The 23539-nt window shown below is 42.3% G+C and overlaps 1 protein-coding gene and 1 pseudogene across 1 annotated transcript in view; one reads left to right on the forward strand and one right to left on the reverse strand.

Annotated features, from left to right (window-relative positions):
- Window positions 1-23539, forward strand: part of LOC147300676 (NACHT, LRR and PYD domains-containing protein 3-like) — a 292597-nt gene that overhangs the window by 155260 nt on the left and 113798 nt on the right. The window lies entirely within an intron of this gene.
- On the reverse strand, window positions 12707-14834 carry LOC147300680 (uncharacterized; annotated as a pseudogene).

The raw sequence follows: 23539 nt of genomic DNA on the forward strand, positions 1-23539 counted from the left end.
TGGATCAATAACTGCAGCTGGATTGTGTTTGTTCTCTCCATCAGATTCCTGTCAACTCACAATCGACACAAACACAGTGAACACAAAGCTCCAACTGTCTGACAACAACAGGAAGGTGACACATGTGAGGAAGGTTCAGTCATATCCTGATCATCCAGACAGATTTGATGTTGTTTATCAGCTGCTGTGTAGAAATGGTCTGACTGGTCGCTGTTACTGGGAGGTCGAGTGGAGAGGAGACGTTGATATATCAGTGAGTTACAGAAGCATCAGAAGGAAAGGACGCAGTGACTGTGTGTTTGGACACAATGATCAGTCCTGGAGTCTGATCTGCTCTGATGATGGTCCTGGTTATGTCAGGCACAATTACAGACAAACATCCATCTCCTCCTCCTCCTCCTCCTCCTCCTCCTCCTCCTCTGTCTCTAACAGAGCAGCAGTGTATGTGGACTGTCCTGCTGGCACTCTGTCCTTCTACAGAGTCTCCTCTGACACTCTGATCCACCTCCACACCTTCAACACCACATTCACTCAAACTCTTTATCCTGGGTTTAGAGTCTGGTCTGGTTCCTCAGTGTCCCTGTGCTGAGTGGAGTGTAAAGAGTGTCTCCTGTTACAGAAACACTCTGACTGTTGAACAGATAGTTCAGTCTGTACATGTCTGTCTCTTTCACTCACAAACACGTTTTCAGATTCATGGATTCAATCAGTTGATGTTTGAAACTCTTCTAAATGATTCCTTGTAAACTTCTTCCTCTTCAGTCACAAACAAACAGGAAGTGATGTCACATGTGTTCCTGTCCACACAGCAGAATGAGTCTATTGCTGACAGTGATGTACAAACAGAGTGAGCATTTCTGAGGCCCAAAATAAACTGAGTAGTTCACTGAATGAACAATGGACTGTGAGCTCAGTTCCTTCATCATTAGTATGGATTATATATGTATATGTATTATATTAGTATCATATATATCAGGTGCTGCTGCTTTCAGTCATTGTGCAAATGTGCTGTTTGTAAGCTTGTAAAGCTGCAGTCAGCTGAGACTGAAGAAGTCACCTGATCAGTGAGCAAACGTTTCTGAAAACGTCCAGATGAACAGAATCAACCTTTTGGGATCAGCCAGCAATGCAGCATCATTGTTGTTCAGCTTCAGAGGTTTGCAGGAATGAACTGATGACCAGAAACAGCTGCAAAGTCCAAGAAAATACCAGCTGGAGTTCAGCTGCATTTGAAGAAGTCAAAGAAAAGTAAGGATGGCAAAGGGCGACGTTTTCTTCCAAAGAGCTGCAAACATGGTCGACGCCTCATTAGAAGAATCATCTGGACATTTGTGAGGAACTCTAACCAAGAAAGCAACGTCACACAGATCCAACAGACAGTTTCCATGACTGCAAGTGTTGAGTGGAAAAATGCTACATTGCATTATTGCATCCTCTCACCACAGGAGGCGCTGTTGGCACCACTGATTGCTGATCAGCTGTTCTCTGATGATCTGATTGATACTGTGAATAACGGGACTCACTGAACTCTGTGACACAGTGAAGATTACAGAGTTTAACTTCACCCTTTAAGACTGACCACAGAACCAAGTCCGCCAGAGCTTTTGTTATATTTTTACATGCTGTGGAGCCATTTGTGGGAGCATTTCAAGTTGCTATACATCAATACAACTGTTATAGCCCTAATTTTAATAATATGTATGCATTAAGTCCATAGTAACTACATAAACTGCAAAAAAAACCTCTGCTCATCCATCTCTGTGTGTATCAGGATACATTTGGTTCATAATACACAGAAAAATCAGAGTTATTACCTGTAATAAATGTGAAAGATTCCTGCAGTGATAACCAGGCAGGACTGAAACACATCCAAGCTGTCACCACGGTAACAGCACCGCCCATCCACAGGTGAGGGGAGGAGCAAAAAGAGGGACTTTGACCATTTTATACTAAAAACACTCAACTAATGTTTCTAATATGAAACAAATAAGCCCACATTAATGTGAGCGTTTATTAAATAATAATAATGATGATTTCCTCCTGATCTCATTTCCACAGCAGAGAAAACTGTGGTGTATATTGAGGTGGAGGGTGTGGTCTGTGGCTCAGGTGTAGAGTGAGGGTGGGGTGCACCACAGCAGCATGCTGGGACTGCTGAGGGTGGAGGAGGGAGTGATGATGACATCAGAGCTGCAGCACAGAGACCAGTGAACACACAGTCTGTTCATCTTTGCATAGATACAATATACAGCACAATATTGAATGACAGACACGCTGTGGGAGCTTCCACAGATACACTGACGTCAGCATCCAGAGTCCTCCTGCTGCTCCCCCCTCAGAGCCCCGTGATCAGCACCAACACATTCAGTTAGATGACAGAGTCCAGCTGCAGCTAGAATCAGCTCCCCTCTGTGAACAACAGCACAGCGTCAGTGTTTCACACTCAGTGAAAGGAGGAAACAGCAGAAGAACACCATGTGTGCTACGTTTCCCAGGACACACTACAAACTGCACAAATACAGAGCAGCACGTGGAAGGACCTGGAGCTGCATTTACAGAGCTGCAGACAGCGTGATGTCCTGTATGGACAGGTGGAAGGAACCAAGTCCTCAGCTGGAACACTCGTGTTTGTCCACAGACAGGAAACACAGCAGGAAACTTCCTCACAGAAGTGCAGCTCATGGATAACACACTTCCTGTCAGTCAGAATGAGGCTGCAGCCAAACACAGAAAGGTGTTTTTGTCCAGATGAGCCCAGAGAAGAAACACGAGTGTTCACAGACATCAGAAGCTCAGAGAGGTGAAACATGAGGTTGGAGTCCTCGTCAGCATCCAGAAGAGCTGCTGTGAAACCCTGAGTACTCATGACAGACTCTGATGGCACAAACACATCATGATTCAAACAGAAAGACAAACATGGAGCTCCTGATCCTCCTGCATGAGAACAAGCTGACATGAGCGCTGTGTCTGAGAGTGTCTCCCTGTCACAGTGACAATAACACAGCTGCTGCTCACAGTCATTAAACTGACCTGAGGTCAGCTGTGCTCCTTACATATGAACCATGTGACCTCACATCAGTGCTGTGGATGACTGTAGTCATAGAAGAGTAGAGCTGTAGCAGGTGGTGTGAGGAGGAGGTGGTGTATTCTAGTTAACGCAGTACTGAAACACTCCAGCAGAGGGCGCTGTTAAGTCCTTATTGTAACACAGTTACTGTGTGCAGTTAGACTTCATACATAATCTGCACTTATTTCCATCAGACATGCTGTCAGGAAATGATTGGTTTCTATTGATTCTACTTCCTGTTGACTCGTTTGATGACAGTGAAACAATCACAGCTGATTGTGTGATGATGTAAACTGTCACTGTTACATTCAGTGTGTGTGACATAATGTTAGTGCAGGCTGATAACAGCCTGGTTCTGTTAGAAACACATGAACGTGTCCATAGATCAGTGTGTGTTTAACATGAGAGCTTCAGCCCTGCTGATGTGTTAAATAAAGACATGCAGGAAAACTGATGAGACTCTGAAATAACTCTTTATATTTATAATGTAACTCTGCATCAAAAGAACAACAAAGGATCCCAGACAGGTTTCTGTGAACAAAGACCATTCTGATGTTTCTGTGTTTCTAACACTTTGACATTATTAGTAAACAGACTGCAGTGAGCAGCATTTATAAAGAGCTTCTATATAAAGATATGACAGCTGTTTGACAAGTTTATCACTCTGTGTTTGGACCTGATCAGTCCAGCTGTTTACTTGAAACATGTTCATTTACCTGTTCTGTTATATTCATGTTCTTGTCTCTGTTGAAAACACATTTTAATGTCCCTCAGATTTTTCTCCCAGATGAATAAATATAAAAATGACACAAACTGACTGCAGCTACTTTTTGTCCTTTCTGTCAAAAACCTTCATGTGACTCATGAGAGACACGTTTCAGCTGTTTGTGACAGATCAGAGGCCAACAAGTCATTTATAACACTTTCCATCATTGTTTAAAGTTCTCAGTGTTTCTGTGTTGCTGCGTATAGGATCTCCCAGCATCATCACTGTGCTGTCCAATCATTGTGTGCGAGGTTACCCTTATAGTGCGATGTGTGTTTGCACAAAGAGAAGCATGTGTGTCAAATATAAATAAGCACAGAACAGAAACAGCTGCTCGTTTCTTCTGTTTAGAGTCAAGTTAGTGTTTTGTGTCTTTGTTTGAGGCCTGATGTCGAGCAGAGGTGTGTGTAACTGCACTGCTCTGTTATATGTGTGAAGTGTGTGCTTCTCTTCAGCATCATCTTTGTCACTGCTGATTCCTTTGTGTCATCATGTGTTGAGAAGAGAGAACAGTTATAACGGAGGAGCAAAAGGAAGCCCTGAAATCTGCATCAACAAGGAAGTGTTGGCTCACCAGTGATCCCAGCAGAGCCACTGGTTTGGCTCCAGTTGTTCTAGATTCAATGATGTTGTTGCTACAGATACATGTCAGCATCTTTATTGAATTTAATATGAAGCAGAAATGGTGTCATTAGGAGAAGAAGAGGAGAACAAGTCCGGCGAGGAGGCAGCAGCTCTTAAAGATGAAACAGCAGCTCAGCCCTGAGCTCAGAGAGCTGCACATGAAAAAGCTCCTCAAGCAGATCCTGTCAGAGGTTTGTCATCAACAGGAGGAACTGTTCACATCATAGGATGAAGATGCTGTCAGCTGGATGAAGAAGGTTATTTAATGCAAACGTTCACACTGAAGTCAAATTGTTGTCGTGTTGAACAGATTCATGTACTGATCGTCTCCAGAATGTTAGAAGAGCTTCAATGAATCATTAGAAACAACTTACAGCTGCACAGCTGTGTCAAACACATCTGTGTGTCATTGTGGGATTGTTGTGTTTCTACATGTGACACACGTCTAAAACATGCACACAATCTGAACACAAACAGGGACTCATGTGTTCCCACAGCCAGATGCTGAGAGCCATTTCCTTGTAGTCCTGTGTCTACATACATGAACCATTAGATGTTATTGGAATGATTGTCAGCTCTGATAGTTTCATGTGTGTTTAGCTGGACGCTGTTTGATCCTCGACATGTTTAAAGGTGTCCAGTCCTGAGACACTGGGGCTGGAAACAGCTGTGATGTCATTGGACTGTCACACAGACAGAAGTGCATGAAGCGAGCAGCCGAGGAGCCGCTGATGTTTTGGATTCAACAGCATTTGAAAGGTCGACACAGACACATTTGCACACAGAAAGCTGAATCTGTCATATGCCACAGTGAACTCACTGTTCAGTGTTTTTCAGGAAGCTTCTTAACTGCCTCTGCTGCCAAACAAGCAGCTGATGTCCTTGAGAAGAAGCTGAAGAAGTCTTCAACAACAAATACAGGATACCAAAATACCAAAAAGTTCTACTTTGGTTTCATCTGACCACATGACATTCTCCCAATCCTCTGCTGTATCATCCATGTGCTCTCTGGCAAACTTCAGACGGGCCTGGACATGCACTGGCTTCAGCAGCGGAACACGTCTGGCACTGCGGGATTTGATTCCCTGCCGTTGTAGTGTGTTACTGATGGTGACCTTTGTTACTTTGGTCCCAGCTCTCTGCAGGTCATTCACCAGGTCCCCCCGTGTGGTTCTGGGATCTTTGCTCACCGTTCTCATGATCATTTTGACCCCACGGGATGAGATCTTGCGTGGAGCCCCAGATCGAGGGAGATTATCAGTGGTCTTGTATGTCTTCCATTTTCTGATGATTGCTCCCACAGTTGATTTTTTCACACCAAGCTGCTTGCCTATTGTAGATTCACTCTTCCCAGTCTGGTGCAGGTCTACAATACTTTTCCTGGTGTCCTTCGAGAGCTCTTTGGTCTTGGCCATGGCGGAGTTTGGAGTCTGACTGTTTGAGGCTGTGGACAGGTGTCTTTTATACAGATGATGAGTTCAAACAGGTGCCATTCATACAGGTAACGAGTGGGGGACAGAAAAGCGTCTTACAGAAGACGTTACAGGTCTGTGAGAGCCAGAGATTTTCCTTGTTTGAGGTGACCAAATACTTATTTTCCACCCTGATTTACGAATAAATTCTTTACAAATCCTACCATGTGGATTCATGGATTTTTTTTTCACATTCTGTCTCTCACAGTTGAAGTGTACCTCTGGTGCAAATTACTGACCTCTGTCATCATTTTAAGTGGGGGAACTTGCACAATCGGTGGCTGACTAAATACTTTTTTGCCCCACTGTATATATATATATATATTTTTATTTTTTTATTTTTTTACATACATAGCTTTTTGTTGCCTTATGGTTCCAAGCGCTGTCACCAATCTTTGCATTTTGTTATTATCTCATGACACTTGTTTAATCAGCTACCATCTCTCCTGTGGACTTTTTAATGTCTACAGTCTCAGACCAACACAGCCCTGCCCTTCCCATATTAGATTCTTGATGAATGTGTGTTGTTGTTATTCAGCCTGGTTCAATGTGCCCCTTTTTAACTTTGAGCACCCGCCCCTTTAAACCTCTCTGCACAGCCCTGCACTGAACTCACTATCTTCTCCCTCTAACAGCCTCCACATGTTCTCACTGTAATTTCCCCTCATGAATGAATTTATGCTGCACTAATGTGAATGTTTGCAGGGAAATCAAACGCATTTCACACGCAGTACTCGAGCTGACTTACCTTTGTTTGAATGACGACTTGTACGCGCTGACTCCACAGATAAGGTACGAAAATATATCAGGCTACGTCTTCAGGGTTTCTACTCCACGGCCGTATTTCATACGGGTCCACATTTCCACTGCACGCTATTTTCTGCAAGTACCGCCGCTTCGCCTCTGGACGCAATCGGTCTCTATACAGTCCGTTCTCTTTTGAGCTGCTTTTAAGCATCTTGTAATCGTCGTTCCAACACAGTGTGTTTGTTTTGATTCGTAGACCTCGAAAATGGTGCCGCGCTCCCACAATGCATTGCGGCGTGACGTCAACTCCAAAGCCCTATAGAACATGTTCTTTTTCATTGTCAAAATTATCAGGAATAAAGAAGAAAACTGATTCAAAACCTGTGGAACCTGCCAAAAAACAAGTTTTACTGCAAAGGATTTCTAGATGTGAAGGTTTTGTGGCTTTTTTCTGTTTCTAAAACAAACTCATTTGTACAGAAGGATATGAGGATGTATATGTCCGGTGGTGGGTTTTTTTCTTCTTGATTTAATGTATTCATTTATCTCTTCACTTAATCTTTCTTTATGTTTTTTTTTTTTTGATTTGGCATGAGCGATTTCCGGTCCTCACTCCAAGCCAGTTGGTGGCGGTAATGCACCACATGTTCTATCACAGCTGTGTCCGAGAGGACAGGAAACTAGTGATGTGCGATACCACTGATTTCCTTTCCGATCCGATACCAAGTAATATTCAGGGTGGTATCGACGATACTGATCCGATACCGATACTTTGTACAAAACGGATTTTATTTATTGTATCTCAAATTATAGCGTCATAATGATTACAGGACATCAGAATACCTTCTTCTTATCACTTAATAATGCAGAGTTCATCATATAGAAATAAAAAAAACTAAAGTTGTGTGCTATTTGAACACCTTGCCTGCCTGGAGGACTAAAGGACTCCGTGAGAGACTCTCACCCTAGCAGCACCTGTCCCTCTCCTCCTCTTCAGTTCGCCTCAACATACGCTCGTCATATTTTGTGATATGATTTACTCTGAGGTGTTTGACAAGGTTAGTGATGTTGCCACAACCATACATGCCAACCCTCCCGATTTTTCCGGGAGAATCCCACCTTTCTCCAGATTTTCCACCCGGACAACAAAGTTGAAAAACCATATCGCAGAATTCATAGCGCGGCCCAGCCAATTCCAGTTTCCAACAATGACGGCAGCGACTTAGTTTTAATATCACTCTTATTTCTCTTTCTGGGTCGCAAAAAAACTTTTAACATATTTTCAGGTGAGAATGTAGCTGTGTAAACTTCAAATATCTGAGCCGACACATCGTCTTCAAACCCCCGCGGTCTTTCACCACTCGGGTTAAACATGATGTACAAGTCACTTTGATAACTTAAAAATGTTCTTGTTTGGCTTTTTCAGTGTTTTATTTGTTCGTGAGTAAATCGGTTTGGCTGAGATTAAAGTTATTAGATTAGATTAAATTAAATTAAACTTTATTATTCCCTCGGGAGGGTTCCTCCGGGGTTTTCACACAGCTGAATAAACGTCAAACAGAAAATGATTAAACAGAAGAGTTTACGTCAGCGCCCGGTTATATTTTAGACAGCAAGGAGCAGACGGCAGAGTTTCACTCCACCGAGGGAGCTCGTGACGTACTACCCGGCTTTCTTTAGACCGCGAAGGCCGGTCCTCAGGTGGAAGCAGCCTCTGAATTTGGACACCCCCGCTGTTTCCGGGCCGGCCAATAATAACGGTGACATTTAACGTATTTTATCCGATAAATAAACCCTGTAAAATATATTTATCCGCCCAAACAGCCCTTTTGAATGTCTCCCTAATTCTGAGGTCTCAAGGTTGGCAAGTATGGCCACAACACCTCACTTTTTTTGCAAACCACGGCTCAGCTGTTTGTGGAGGTAAAATACATCCGCACAATTACGCTCAGCCATTGTTGTGAGTGCGCACGCCAAGGGGCTGCGAGACATTTATACAGCCGTATTTCGCACATGACTATGAAAGGCGGAAGAGGAAGTAGTTCCTTTGAATGTAGGCAATCCGAATGTTATAGTTTCTTTCCACTGTGTTCCTGTTAATGATAAACTACAAATTTACTCTAAATTACTAAAATATCGATATTTTAATGTGAGAATCGATTCTAGAACATAAATGATTGGTATCGGAGGAATCGATATTTCAGGATCGATCCGCACATCACTACAGGAAACGTCTGTATGCGTCTGCAAACCAGGTAACTACACTCAGCTGAGCCTCTCTGCTAGTCGTTATTAGTTGGAGGGTTTTGCGTCACTTTCTCTCGGCTTGATAAAGGGCTGTATAGAAATCTCTGGTACGTAACACGTAACGTCATTTTTAGGGAGCGTCGCAGAGAAGTGAGGCTGTTTCTTTGTTTTTGTCGAGTTTTGATTGAAGACATGTTTCCAGTCCGTTTTTTACTCGTTTGTTTTTTCATTAATAACTTTACATTATCACAGAGAACAAGAAGGCGCTTTGTTTGTCACATTCACCTTATGTCTGTGAAGGTTCTCAGTCATCCAGGTCATCGTAGTCAAAGGAGCTTGCAAAGAAAAGCGTCTGGACTTCTTTAAGTTACTTGAAGACGTTTCACCTCTCATCCGAGAAGCTTCTTCAGTTCTAAGGTCAAATGGTGGAGAGTCCCAGATATAAACCTAGTGGGAGTTTCCCCCCACAGAGGGACAAAAGGACCCCTGATGATCCTCTAATCACCTGAGCCAAGGTGGGAAACTGGGTGTGGGCCCCAATCAGCCAGAGTTTCGGGTGAGTTCATTGTGAAACCTGGCCCCACCTTATCATGCGAATTCCTGAGGTCAGATGGCCCAGGATGTGAGTGGGCGTTAAGGCGTCTGGGAAGGATCTCAAAACTGGATTATAGATGGCAGAGAGTTGGTGTCGTAAACCCCGCCTCTGTTCAAAGATGGTCGCTCACAGTGGACATAGATGGCTTCTTTCACTCCTCTTTCAAACCATCTGTCCTCTCTGCCCAAAATGTGAACATTAGCATCCTCAAAGAGTGTCCTTTATCCTTAAGATGCAGATGGACTGCTGAGTCTTGTCCTGTGGAGGTGGCTCTTCTATGTTGTGCCATGCGCTTGTGAAGTGGCAGCCACTTGGCAGCCACAGTGATAAATGGCTGAGATGGCTGCAGCTGTACGTGTGAGGTACCTACATATTTCAAGATGAATTTGCAGAGATGTCATGTTTGGTGCTTACAGACATCACACTGCATTTTGTGATTTCGTAGCTATCGTTGTGATATTTTGGAGCTTCCCATGATCACCGTGACAGTCATTCATTTTAACATAACCTTTCTATTCCTTTCAGGGATCCTCATTTTTTTGGTGAGGAAGATCAGCAGCTGTGTCGACAGGCAACAGGTAACGGCATGCTTTTCTGTTAGTACTGTAGACCTTGGTCTGGTGCTCTTTTTTAGTTTAACACAGTATTTTCATTTGCCGAAGTGTAAAAAGCTTGTTCCAGGAGAAACAAACTTTAGTGAGTTCTGCAAAATGATTCCCACCATTGCACACTCTGTCAGCCTCCAGTGTGCCCTTTTTTTGTCCTTTAACTGAAGAAAGTCGGTAGTCAGAACATATGAGATAAGTGAGATCCTCATTTTGCCTGCTTATTTCAAGATACAACATTTTCACAAACTGCTGTAGGATAACCTTGCTATTTGTCTTTTCCAACACTTCTACATTCATCCATATTTCCTTGTCTGCTTCTTTCCAGGTGAAAAGTACCTGAAATGGGTGAAAGATTTTGTTTCCAAAAACAAAAGCATGTGCGTTCACCTGAAGAAGCCAAGTGGTGCTGACCTGTGGATAGAAGAGCTTGAGAACACCAAATACAACGGGGATGATGATGAAGTTAACGCCTGGGGAAAATTCTACCTTCCCGAGATTGTAAAAATGCAGGTTATTGGTGTGGTAAAGGGCACCTCATGTCCATGTGACGAGCTTGTGCTGATGACGCGTGAGGACAAAAAGCTGTACGGCTATGACGGAGAGGAGCTGCATCTGGTGGCTTCCAGTTTCCTGGAACTATGTGACAAAACGATAGAGTATCCAGCATCCAAGCGCTACTACAATGGAGAGGCCTTCAAAGATATGGTGAGAAGTTAGACTGCTAAGAATAAGACTGGGGATGCCTAGTGTTAGAGATCAATCACCTGAGCTTTTCTTTGTATTGTTGTGTGTTCTGTTTAGACTGAGGAGGACTGGAAAAAAGTTAAGATGAGTGATGTGGGGAGGAAACTGCAGGAAGAACATAAAAAGCTGGTAAATGAAACCCAGTCAGCGTTCGTCAGCCTAATATCATAGGTGGGTATTGGAGCTGAGTATCATCACTGATTTCTAGAACCTGTTCAATTCCAATTCACAAGGTCCCAATTAGATTCCATTTAATTCTTACTCAGAGAGTCAGAAACATTATAATTCTGATCATTTATCAGTACTGACACTTGTGAAACTTCATCAGAGGTGTGAGCATCACAGCAGATGCTTTTGTGACAAAGTAACTGAGGATAAAACACAAAACCATGAAGCAGATTTTCCTGGCCTAGCTTTTTACAGTAGATAACCTTAAAAATATTATTCTGCAGTAGAACAAAAGCAGACGAGAACCACGACTCAACAAATGTACATTGGCTGATGCTGCTGAAGTGATTCAGAGGTTTTAATAAGAGGTTTTAATAGAGACACAGCAGAGCATTTTGCAGTTTCACTTAATTTGAAAAAAATAAATAAAATTTGGTATTGAACAGCAGAAATGAGGCTGTCTTGTCGGAAGTCATTAAAAAAAAAACGGCTGTAAACAACGGTAGACTGCTTCATAACAAGCAAGCGAATAATGCCAAAAACAGAGATTTGAGATGGGAAACGGTGTTCTTAAAGTACACTGAGAGAGGCAGAGAGCTGTGCTGTGTTGTTTTTCTGTGTGTGTTTTAATGGTGGTGGAAGCAAACCAGCAAAAGTAAGAGGGAATTCATGACAATGTTTATGTCAAGCGAAATGTGTCTTCTTTTGCTGCTGGTTTGGTTAGAGAGAGACAAAACGTGCAGCTTCAGGATCTGAGCAGCTTTCAGCACCAACGGCATCACAGCTCAGACTTGGATTCAGGATTAAGCCCTTTATGTTTGACTGTAGTGATTGTAGCTCTGTCCTTGTTATTAATCGCTTTAGTCAAACACAGCTATTGTTTGCTGGGATGTGTATATACTTGACAGTTTGTATCTCAGAGTTATCAAAGACACTGTGGATAATCATCAAGAGATTGTTGTTCTCTTAATAATGACCTATTTGATTGTTTGTTTTTTCTTCTTCTTACAGATTCTGGTATTTGGCCAAAAGAGAGCTTCACAATTCTTGGCTTCACCTGTGGTAGAAAAATGACTAAAGTTATGCAACACTCTCTAAAATTAAAGCTATGCAACGCTTTAACATGAATGGCGAAGGAGTGCATCTCTTTCACTGTCTCTTCCTGTCCTCTTCTCAGTCTTTGTTGTGGCACCTCTGCTATGTGTTATAGAAAGCACTTGGAATCATGTTCAATACAAAAACAGCAAACTCGTGGGATTGCCCTAGCAAGCAGTTGGTAAAAACTAATTAAAACTGATATATATCAGCTTCACTTTCTAGCTGCAAAAGCACGTTTCTGCAAAAGCATGCAGTTTCCTGTCAGCACTTTTTGGCACAGAGTGTACTCAGAGTTAGGCCTTTCTTATATAAAGCAATATAATCAGCATATAAACATTTAAGATGATAAATTTAAAGCTCAACAGTAACTGCTATAAATATTATAACTACACATGTAGTGCTTTTGCTTAAGTAAATTATAGTTGGGATCATAATAAGAAAACATGTGTTTTTATTTTCTGTGTACCCTGGGTACAGACCAGTATAAATATGGGATTCTTCCCAATAAATGCTGTCTGATAATGCTTCATATTGCATTAAACACTAGATATGTAAGCAAACAAACAAAAACCCATAGAAGCCAGTTTTAATTATTAAATGTGACAATTACATGGAGATGGAAAGTAAACATGCTTATACACGTCTCTGTGATTACAGAAAATCCACACAGATGCTGTCAGAGCAGAGAATCTTTGATTTATCAGAATGATGAATGCAAATGATTTCATGAAATCTCACTCTTGTTCTGGGTTGTAAAATTCACCTGTCCAGTTAAACCGAATCCTTTGCAACACAGTTCTAAGAACCCTACCAACCTCATCCTCAGCTCTCTGCCTGTTATCCTTTTCAGCTGAGTATTCATCCACATGTGTTTCAACTTCTCTCTCATTTTCAAGCAAATTGCTCAGGCTCTCAGCTTCAGCACAGTTACCATATGGCCACTCTCTGAGGTCTTCTGTGTTCAAGCCAAACAAATTCTTACATGATCTGCAAGGCTTCATTCTGGCACCATCACGGAGACAAAAAGCCTCACACCTGATATTTCCAGGTACTTCAATTGTTCCATCAAAGTAATCTTTCTGGACTGTGTTTGGATAATAGGTCATCACCGCACCAGATACATATTTATGCCATTTGCTAAGACAGGAGGCAGCAATCATAATTTTCCCAGCGTTAGGACCTTTGGTGGACATGGAGACTCCGCAGTACCTTTCTGATTTGTTGGTTTGGGATTTTTGAGAAATGCAGATGGTGGACGAGACGAAAGCTGTTTTTTTTATTATTCTCTTCTAAGTCCAAGTCTGTGAGGAGATCTTGCAGACTCTGCTTTATTTGCTCTTCATTCTCTGAGTTATTTTGCAGGACGATCTGAAAACAGTTACAGATCTGGTCAAAGTGTTGCACCTGATTATATAGTTGTTTTTCATAGAAAGTTGATCAACATGTTTGTTTCGCTGCTTGACTTGTTTAACTATGCAGGACCATTGGATGCTTTTGGTTTAGACATTTTAAGATAGGGGGTGAAACATGTCGCAAAAATCTATTTAATTTTAAATCAATAAGCAAAAATCCATCTTTGTTCTCACTAATTTATAATTAAATTTGCTAATTGACCTTTTTTTTCTATTTTGCTATGCCGGGCTGTCAAAACACGCTGAATTTAGAGTCTTTGAGCTTAACAGATCCAGCAGCTACACAGTGACAGCATCATATACGCCTTGAAGACTGTAAGTATCTCCAATAATGAGTCTGTTAGACATTATTTAGAACTAACAAATTCTGAAGCAAGTCTCCAGCTCTCCTGCAGTCTCTGTGTTTGGTGGAGAAGTATAGCTAGAAGCATATGTTGAAGTATAAGGTACAGTATGGATTTTCTTTGGATTTCTCAGTAAAAAAGCACTTTGCATTATACTTTCCTAAAAACTGGAAGTTTGTCAGATTGACTGAAAATGTGAGAAGAGTTATCTTACCATGTCGAGCACACAGGAGAAGGGACTTCGCCTGGGAAGCTGAGTCGAATACAACTTAAAAGGCCTGGGATATCTTCTCATTAAAGAACCCAAAACAAAAGGATTAGGGAAGATTTCTTCTGGAGAAAAGGGGATGTTGTTGATTTTGCCCAGAAACAACATGCTGTGAAGGATCTGTTGAGTGAAAACATATTTGCTTATTGTTAGTAGTGATAAACAGGACTGTCTTAAAAGTGTCAAAGGTAACACACCTCATCCACCAAGTGTTGACTTCCCGGAGTCATGTAAGAGCCCCGAACCATCCTCTTGGTAATCTTGTAGGCATTAGTTTTGAACCTCCTTTGAGAAATTGTTGTCTTCTAAAATGATAATGATCGAGCAGTTAGGGATTTAAAAACACAGGAGATCTGATAACTTTGGCTACAGCAGAGTCTGCAGACATACCTATTTTGCTCTTGGTCGGCCTATTTTAAACATGAGAGAAAACATAGTTAGTGAAATGTTGATAACATACAATGACTATCATTGGTGGCTGAAAAGATGCCAGGTAACAAGTGAAAAGCTGCTACTTACCATCGCCACAGTCTAAGAATGAAACAGGAAACACTGAGCGAGTTGCCTCCATCTTAAAGCTGTTGATCATGTGATTTAAAGGAAAGCCACACCCAGCTCTTTCCTGGAATTTTACTCGACTGTAGAAAACTGCTCCATTTGCCCCGCCCACCCATGATCTTTAATATCTACCAAAAACAACCTTTTGGTTGTCAGTAACCAGTCGATCGTTTTCGCGATTAAAAAATGACTTTGTGCGGCGGCGTTCCCACCGCGAGCAGAACTCCGGCTCAAAAACCGCTGTTTTTGAACACTTTTATTTACTTAAGCATTTTAATGGGCTTACTTTGAAACAAAGTGCGATTGAATGATTATTGTTATGTGTTGCCTTGAATTCGGCTATGCTGTCTGTTAGACAGCTGTTTTCCTTTATTGTTGTTTTTGTATTGTTTGTAGCGAACGCTACTGGACTGTATAGCTTAAGCTACGTAGCCAAGATAATTAATAATTTAACTGTTGTACATTGGTTGATGATGATTTGCATTGTTACATAGGCTTGCAGAAAAATATATTTGTTTACCGGTAAACTGAATCGAACTTGATGTGCTAATGGACGTTTTTCTGACCTACAGGTCAGGTTTTGTTCCCTCCCTTTGAATTAATCTTCTTCATATTGAAGTGGCGAGCCGGTAGGACCATTCTTTGTTTCCCCTCTTTCCCCCACTTAGCCGTCTTTGGATTACGGACATATTTCCCCATTTGTATGAAGCTGGACCCTAAGGAGGAATACCTTAAAAGTGAACTTTAAAAAGAAGAGGACCAAAAAGGACTTTTGCACAGAAAAATCACAGCATTGATTTATTATTTAATTGTGGGCATTTATGTTGTGTGTTGTGTTAATTATTTTGTTCCATTTCCCCTTTCCTCCATTTATTCAATATATTTTTGGTACAAGATATTGCAGTCTTTGGTCTCATCATTCACACCATCTAGGCTCCATAAAGAACTATTTCTTCTGCGCGTCAGTCAGTAAACTCATCCATTGAAATAAACTAGTCCTTAAATAACTTTGAGTTACACAGTGGCAAATGTAATAGAGAAAGACACAGGGCCACCTGAAATCTGTCGTCCTATCTGATTCAAAACCAACATGTAGGAGAATCTGGAATCTTTGATTTTGAGTTAAAAATAAAATATGGGTAAAATGCAGAAATGTTTTTACTAACATGTACTAACAGAGACTTGGAGGAGAGAGACCTAATGTTTAATAATCCACATTTCACTGTTTTACTCTTTGGTTCAGATGTGGATACTGTATTGTTCTTTCTTTGTGATTGTTTATGTTTAAGTTGTTTGTTGCTGGTTTTTAGTTTGTTTTTTGTCTGTTTGGAAGCTGACACAGTCTCTATGGAGATGGGTTTTTGGGGGGTAGCAGGAGGAGAGAAGCTGCAGAGAGGCGTGTAAGACTGCAACTCTGCTTCCTGGTCCCAACTCTGGATAGTCATATTTTGGGGGGTTTAATAAACTACTACTGCATGATGTAAAGCTGAAGTATTACACAGCTTTATGAACCTCCTGTTATCCTGGTAGACGAGTACAGCAATAAATCTTTTACTTGAACATCTTCTGGCTCCAATAAGCTTTGAAATGTGACCATGAAGTTAGAGACACACTGACTGAAACCCACAGCTGTGACTGTGGATCACATCCACACACAGTGTAGCTGCTGTCTCTGTGTGAGGTCTGTGTATATATGTATATACACTGAACAAAAATATAAACGCAACACCTTTGTTTTTGCTCCCATTCCCCATGGGATGGACGTAGAGATCTAAAATTCATTCCAGATACACAATATAACCATCCCTCCCAAACAGTGGTCACAAATCAGTCCAAATGTGTGGTAGTGGGCACATCTGCCATATTGAGATAATCCATCCCACCTCACAGGTGTGCCACATCAGGATGCTGATCTGACATCATGAGTAGTGCACAGGTGTACCTCAGACTGCCCACAACAAAAGGCCACCCTGGAATGTGCAGTTTTTTGCGCTATTGGGGGTCTGGGGACCCAGAACCGGTCAGTATCTGGTGTGACCACCATTTGCCTCATGCAGTGCAACACATCGTCGCATGGAGTCTATCAGATTGTCAATTGTGGCCTGTGGAATGTTGGTCCACTCCACTTCAATGGCTGTGCGAGGTTGTTGGATATTCGTGGGAACTGGTACACGCTGTCGTATACGCCGGTCAAGCACATCCCGAACATGCTCAATGGGTGACATGTCCGGTGAGTATGCTGGCCATGCAAGAACTGGGACATTCTCAGCTGCCATCTGCCCTGAACAATGTGAACCATGATTCATCCGTGAAGCGCACACCTCTCCAACGTGCCAGACGCCATCGAATGTGAGCATTTGCCCACACAAGTCTGTTACGGCGACGAGCTGGAGTCAGGTCAAGACCCCGATGAGGACGACGGGCATGTAGTTGAGCGTCCCTGAGACGGTTTCTGACAGTTTGTGCAGAAATTGTTTGGTTGTGCAAACCAATTGTTCCAGCAGCTGTCTGGGTGGCTGGTCTCAGACGATCTTGGAGGTGAACCTGCTGGATGTGGAGGTCCTGGGCTGGTGTGGTTACACGAGGTCTGCGGTTGTGAGGCCGGTTGGATGTGCTGCAATATTCTCTGAAACGCCTGTGGAGACGGCTTATGGTTGAGAAATGAACATTCAATGCACGGGCGACAGATCTGGTTGACATTCCTGCTGTCAGCATGCCAGTTGCACGCTCCCTCATTGCTTGTGGCATCTGTGGCATTTTGCTGTGAGACAAAACTGCACATTCCAGGGTGGCCTTTTGTTGTGGGCAGTCTGAGGTACACCTGTGCACTACTCATGATGTCAGATCAGCATCCTGATGTGGCACACCTGTGAGGTGGGATGGATTATCTCAATATAGCAGATGTGCCCACTACCACACATTTGGACTGATTTGTGACCACTGTTTGGGAGGGATGGTTATATTGTGTATCTGGAATGAATTTTAGGTCTCTACGTCCATCCCATGGGGAATGGGAGCAGTAACAAAGGTGTTCCGTTTATATTTTTGTTGAGTGTATATGATTTGCATTCTTAATATAAAGTGTTAATATTTATCCATCCAGGGGAAAAGTTTGGGAAAACCATGGACAGGTCACCAGTCTATCACAGGGCAAACACAGAGACATAATTAGTGTATGAATTTTAAAGTAACAGGTAATAAAGAGAGTGTAGCAAATGTAGTCAGGTTTATTACTCTGTATCACACATGAGTGCCCGAGGGAGGCGGTGAAAATGCCACGCTACGGGAGTCGGTCAAATCTCTCACCGATAACGTGACCCAGCTAAACATTGAAAATAAAAAAATAAAAAGAGTCCGTTATCGATCTACAAGCCCGTAGCATGAGAGATAATCTTGTGTTCTCTGGTATTCCAGAATCTACCGGAGAGGATGCGGAGGCAACGGTGAAAAGCTTCATCAAAATCCACCTGAAGCTGCCGGAGGACACCGTAAAGAACATCGACTTCGATAGAGTACATCGCTTGGGGGGCGTTCGGTCGCGGACCGGGAGACCACGGCCTATTGTGGCCAAATTCGGGCAATTCAAACAGAAGGAACAGGTGAAGAGTCACGGCAGAGAGCTGAAAGGAACGGACTTCAGCGTGAACGACCAGTTCCCCAAAGAGATCCTGGAACGACGCAAGGTCCTGTTCCCAGTTTGACGTAGCTTTATCCAGAAAGGCTCCCGTGCTGTCATCGCTGTGGACCGGCTCTACGTGGACAGACAGCTATACCGCGACCCCGGCACCACACTGTGGTTATACTGACTGCACTCCAGATAAGAACCCGCTACACACTTTTCTTATTCACTCACACTTTTTCCTTTAACATTTGTTTAACCTAGTAATATCAATATGATGTCATAGCAGATATAACACCGTCACCCTCCATCATTACTTTAATTGGAATGTTTCCGTTTCGTTTCTTTTTTGTTGTTGTTGCTCACAGTTCATGTGGTTTCTTTCTTTCTCTTGTCTTTCACTGCTGTGATCACCTACTTCCCCACTCACCTACAAACAAACACCCTCTATTTCTCCATATTTTCACACCACGATCACGCAAACACATCCGCTCAACGGCAGCACATTCACAACAGCCTCACAGCACGCACAGACTTGCAGGACACATAAGCAAGCCACGCTTGTTCATATTAGTGAATATTCACACATAGTCAGACTTATGGAGCCTCTCACCACACTTTTTCTCTCTCTCTTTCTATTTACAAACAAGGGATGTTTCCATATTCTCTCCACCTGTCTAAACGAAACACCCAGCATACATCATTAGACATACACGCACAATTAAGGGCATGCTGAGGTTTGTCACATGGAATGTAAATGGAGCTGGCACCAGAGGAAAGAGGTTAAAGATATTTAACCAGCTTAAAAAACTACAGGCAGATGTTGTTTTATTACAAGAAACTCACAAACCTGTCACAGGTTTAAATGAACTTAAAACACCTGAGTTTCCTAACGTGTTTGCAGCCGGTTATAATTCTAGACAACGGGGAGTAGCAATTTTAATACATAAAAATGTTAATTTTACAGTACTCGATACAGTTATAGATCCAGAGGGTAGATTTCTAATTATTAAACTATCAATATTGAACAAAAAACTATGTATTGTAAGTATATATGGTCCAAATGTTGATGAACCCACATTCTTCCACGGATTTTTCAGTGCACTCTCTGAACACCTCGATTGCGCACTCATTCTTGGCGGTGACCTCAACCTTGGACTAAATGAAGAAATGGATAGGCTCAACACAACAGGAACTCAGCGTAATTGGCAGTCCACAAATATGATCAAACAGTATATGAGCGACTTTGGTCTTTGCGATGCATGGCGCTCCCTTCACCCCAACAGTAAGGAATATACTTTTTTCTCGCATGTTCATCACTCTTACTCTCGTCTGGATTATTTTTTGGTCAGCAGCTCACTGCTGTGTGACATTTCAGACACTGAGATTCACCCTATAGCTGTCAGCGATCATGCTCCTGTATCTTTAACACTAATGCACAAGAATAACACTACGCCAAGAAAAAACTGGAGATTTAATATATCACTACTTAAAGATGAAGACTTTCTTAAATATTTTAAAAAGGAATGGACTTCATATTTAGACTTTAATGACACTCCCGGAATATCTGCTTCTGTTCTATGGGAAGCAGGGAAAGCTGTGATGAGAGGTAAAATAATTTCTTTCTCATCACACAAAAAGAAAGAAGAAAACAAAAATATTCAGGAATTAGAAAAAACCATCAAATCACTAGAAGAAGCCTACGCGTGCAACCAAGATCAGGAAACATTGAACAAAATATGCAAAACAAAACTAGAATTAAATGAAACTATTAATAAAAAAACACAATTCCTTATACAAAGACTTCGCTTGCAGAATTTTGAACACAGTAACAAATCAGGTCGATTTCTAGCTAACCAGTTAAAAATAAATAAAGAAAAAACAACTATATGTGCTGCTAAAGAACATAATATATGATCCTGGAAGAATAAACAACATTTTTAGGGATTTCTATGAAACTTTATACTCACCACAAATAAACCCATCTAAAAATGAAATTGATCGGTTTCTTGACAACGTAACTCTCCCAAAATTACTAGACAGTCAAGCAATGGAACTGGATTCGCCACTGACACCAAGTGAATTCCAGGAAGCCCTGATAAGTATGCCCAATAATAAGGCTCCAGGTCCAGACGGCTTCCCTGCAGAATTCTACAAAGAATTCCGGACAATTCTGGCACCAGTATTCCACGGAATGTTGCAGGAAATCGAGGAAAATGGCAGACTACCACCAAATATGAATTCTGCCAACATTAGTCTCCTGCTAAAACCAGGCAAAGACCCTTTATTTCCCTCAAGCTATCGTCCAATTTCTCTTTTAAATGTAGACCTTAAAATAATCTGCAAAGCTCTCTCAAAGAGATTAGAGAAAATAACCCCCCTCTTAATTCATACTGACCAAACTGGTTTCATAAAAGGTCGGCACTCCTCAACAAACACTCGTAGATTACTTAATTTAATAGACTACTCATACAATAAAAACGTTGAAACCATAATATTATCTCTAGATGCAGAAAAAGCATTTGACAGAGTTAACTTGAAATTTTTATTCGCAACTTTACACAAATTTGGTTTCGGAAACTCTTTTATAAACTGGATAAGAATATTATACAATTCCCCAACAGCTCGTATCAGAACAAATGACCAGACATCCTCCAGCTTCTGTCTCCTGAGGGGCACCAGGCAGGGATGCCCACTCTCCCCTTCACTTTTTGCAATTTTTATCGAACCTCTAGCAGCAGCATTTAGACAGGCTACAACAATTAAGGGCATAAAATGTAAGAACATAGAACATAAAATCAGTCTCTATGCGGATGATGTGTTGCTTTTTCTGCAAAACACACAAACCAACCTCTCTGAGGTAATTACTCTAATAAACTGGTTTTCAAGAGTTTCAGATTATTCAATTAACTGGCCAAAATCTACAGTTCTCCCCATTAACTGCTCCTTCCATAATTCTTCCTCTGCCCCACTGCAATCCGGAAATATTAAATATTTAGGTATTAATGTCTCTCCTAAGCTTTCAGACTTAACTAACTTAAATCACATCCCACTTCTAAAGAAAGTAGAAGGCGATCTGACTAGATGGAAATCTTTACCCATATCACTCATGGGAAGGGTCGCCACTATAAAAATGATGATCTTGCCAAAAATAAATTACTTATTTTTGATGATCCCTAACAAACCATCACAAGATTGGTTCAGATCTCTGGATTCATATATTTCCAAATTCCTTTGGAAAGATAAACCCCCGCGTATCAGCTTAAAAACGCTACAAAGAACCAAGGATAGAGGAGGATTAGATCTGCCTAATTTTCACCAATACTTCTTAGCCAACAGGCTTCAGTTCATCTCAGAATGGTCAAAACATACCTTCCTAGATGAGCCCTGGCTAGATGTTGAACAGGCACTATGCAAGGATCTAGAGATTTCAGACCTACCATTTATTAGCTCAAACATCAAAAGACATGAATGCTTTAAAAGTATCAACATCAGCTCCTCTCTGACAGCATGGTGGGAGTTTCTAAAAATAACGGAGTCTTCACTAATCCCATGCAAACGTACACCTATCTGGAACAACCCTGACATATTACAAAACAATAATATGATTAATTTCCCAGAATGGAGTTGTAAAGGAATTAAATACTTAGAACATATATTGGAGGGAACAGAATTTATCCCATTTGACAGACTAGTTGCACAATATGGGATCAACAAGAAATTTTTTTTAGAATATCAACAAATTAAATCCATAATAAAAAAGAAATTTAACCTCAGTCAAGTTGAATTACAAACACCACCAAGTGCGGCACATTTCCTTACTCTTAAATCCCCCAAATTATTATCTAAAATATACAGAACACTTTCTAAATTAGATGAATCAATATCCCTTCCTATTGCAAAGTGGGAAGCAGATTTATCAGTCAGTTTAGACCAAAACGTCTGGTCTGAGATTTGCTTAAAAACTTTTAAATTGATTAAAAATCCCAGTCTGCAATTAATACAATACAAAATACTACATAGAGTGCAGTATACAGGTCATCGGATGTTCAAGATGGGCTTTACATCTTCCAACAACTGCTCACACTGTCAAGGCAATACACCAGACAATTACATTCACGCTCTTTGGTTCTGTCCACCAGTGCAGAAGTTTTGGCACGAGATATGTGAAGACTTATCAAAGTGTCTGAAATGTAACATTCCAACTTCCCCCTTAGTGTGTTTGTTGGGCAGCTTAGATAATGTCACTTCAGAAAAGAATATAGCCCATATGGTTTTCACTGCCCTATGCATAGCCAAGAAAACGGTCCTCATGAACTGGAAAAATAAAAATAATCTTAATTCTAACCAATATAGAAATTATCTATTAGATTACATTAGTCTTGATACAGCCTCGGCCACCACATCAGATCAATTGCTCTGGGCTCCTTTGATCGGCTCCATCACCTAGTGGGGGGTCATAGTTTGGTCCCGCCTTCAATGTTGTGATTGGTGTGGGGGCAGGGACAGGCTTAGGGCATCGGGGGGTTCCCCGGAGGCATCTTCCTTGGGGGGCTCAACCCGGGGTAGCGGTCATGTCCGGTTAGGGGCTCTGTTGGCTCTCAGGTGACTGTTTCCTCGCGACTGCGTGCAGCGGGGCTAGGGGAGGGTCTGTGATGATGGACGTGGGTTACTGACCTGGTAGCCTGTCTGCCCCTGGGTGGGTCCGGGATGGGCGTGGGGGTCTGGGGGCGCTCCATCTCTGGGCCGGGGCCCTGGCTGGGCCTCGGGGCCTTGGGTCCTGGTTTGTGTGTTGCCGGGGTTGTGGGCGGGTGGGTGCATGGGGGCCCATCCCTGGCGCAGGGTGCCGCCGGTGTGTCGAGCCGCCTGTGGGGCTCTTCAACCGGTGGGGGAGATTGTCACACCTTGCAGGAGCTTTCCTCCCCTCAGGAACTCTCTGCAGGAGGGGGAGATACAGGAGAGGTGGAGGAAGATCTCAGCCTGGGCGTCTATTGTCTCATGTAGTCTGGAAGACGAGTGGATGGTGGGGTGGGTGCAGTTTTCTCTGTGGTGGGGTTGGGTGGACTGTCCCGGGCTCTGTGGGGCCGGGGGGCGCTGCTGCGCTGGGCCCCGGTCTGGATGGGCCTGGGCCCCCTTTTCCCTGGCGGGTCGCGGAGTATGGGAGTGCCTACTGGGGTCAGCGGGAGAGCTGGCCCCAGGGAG

This window comes from Aulonocara sp. 'chitande type north' Nkhata Bay, unplaced genomic scaffold (assembly GCF_057382095.1).
Source record: "Aulonocara sp. 'chitande type north' Nkhata Bay isolate Kocher_YH1m ecotype deep benthic unplaced genomic scaffold, A_spYH_male_GT1.1 unmapped_scaffold_20, whole genome shotgun sequence".
In the NCBI taxonomy this organism is placed as follows: Eukaryota; Metazoa; Chordata; class Actinopteri; order Cichliformes; family Cichlidae; genus Aulonocara; species Aulonocara sp. 'chitande type north' Nkhata Bay.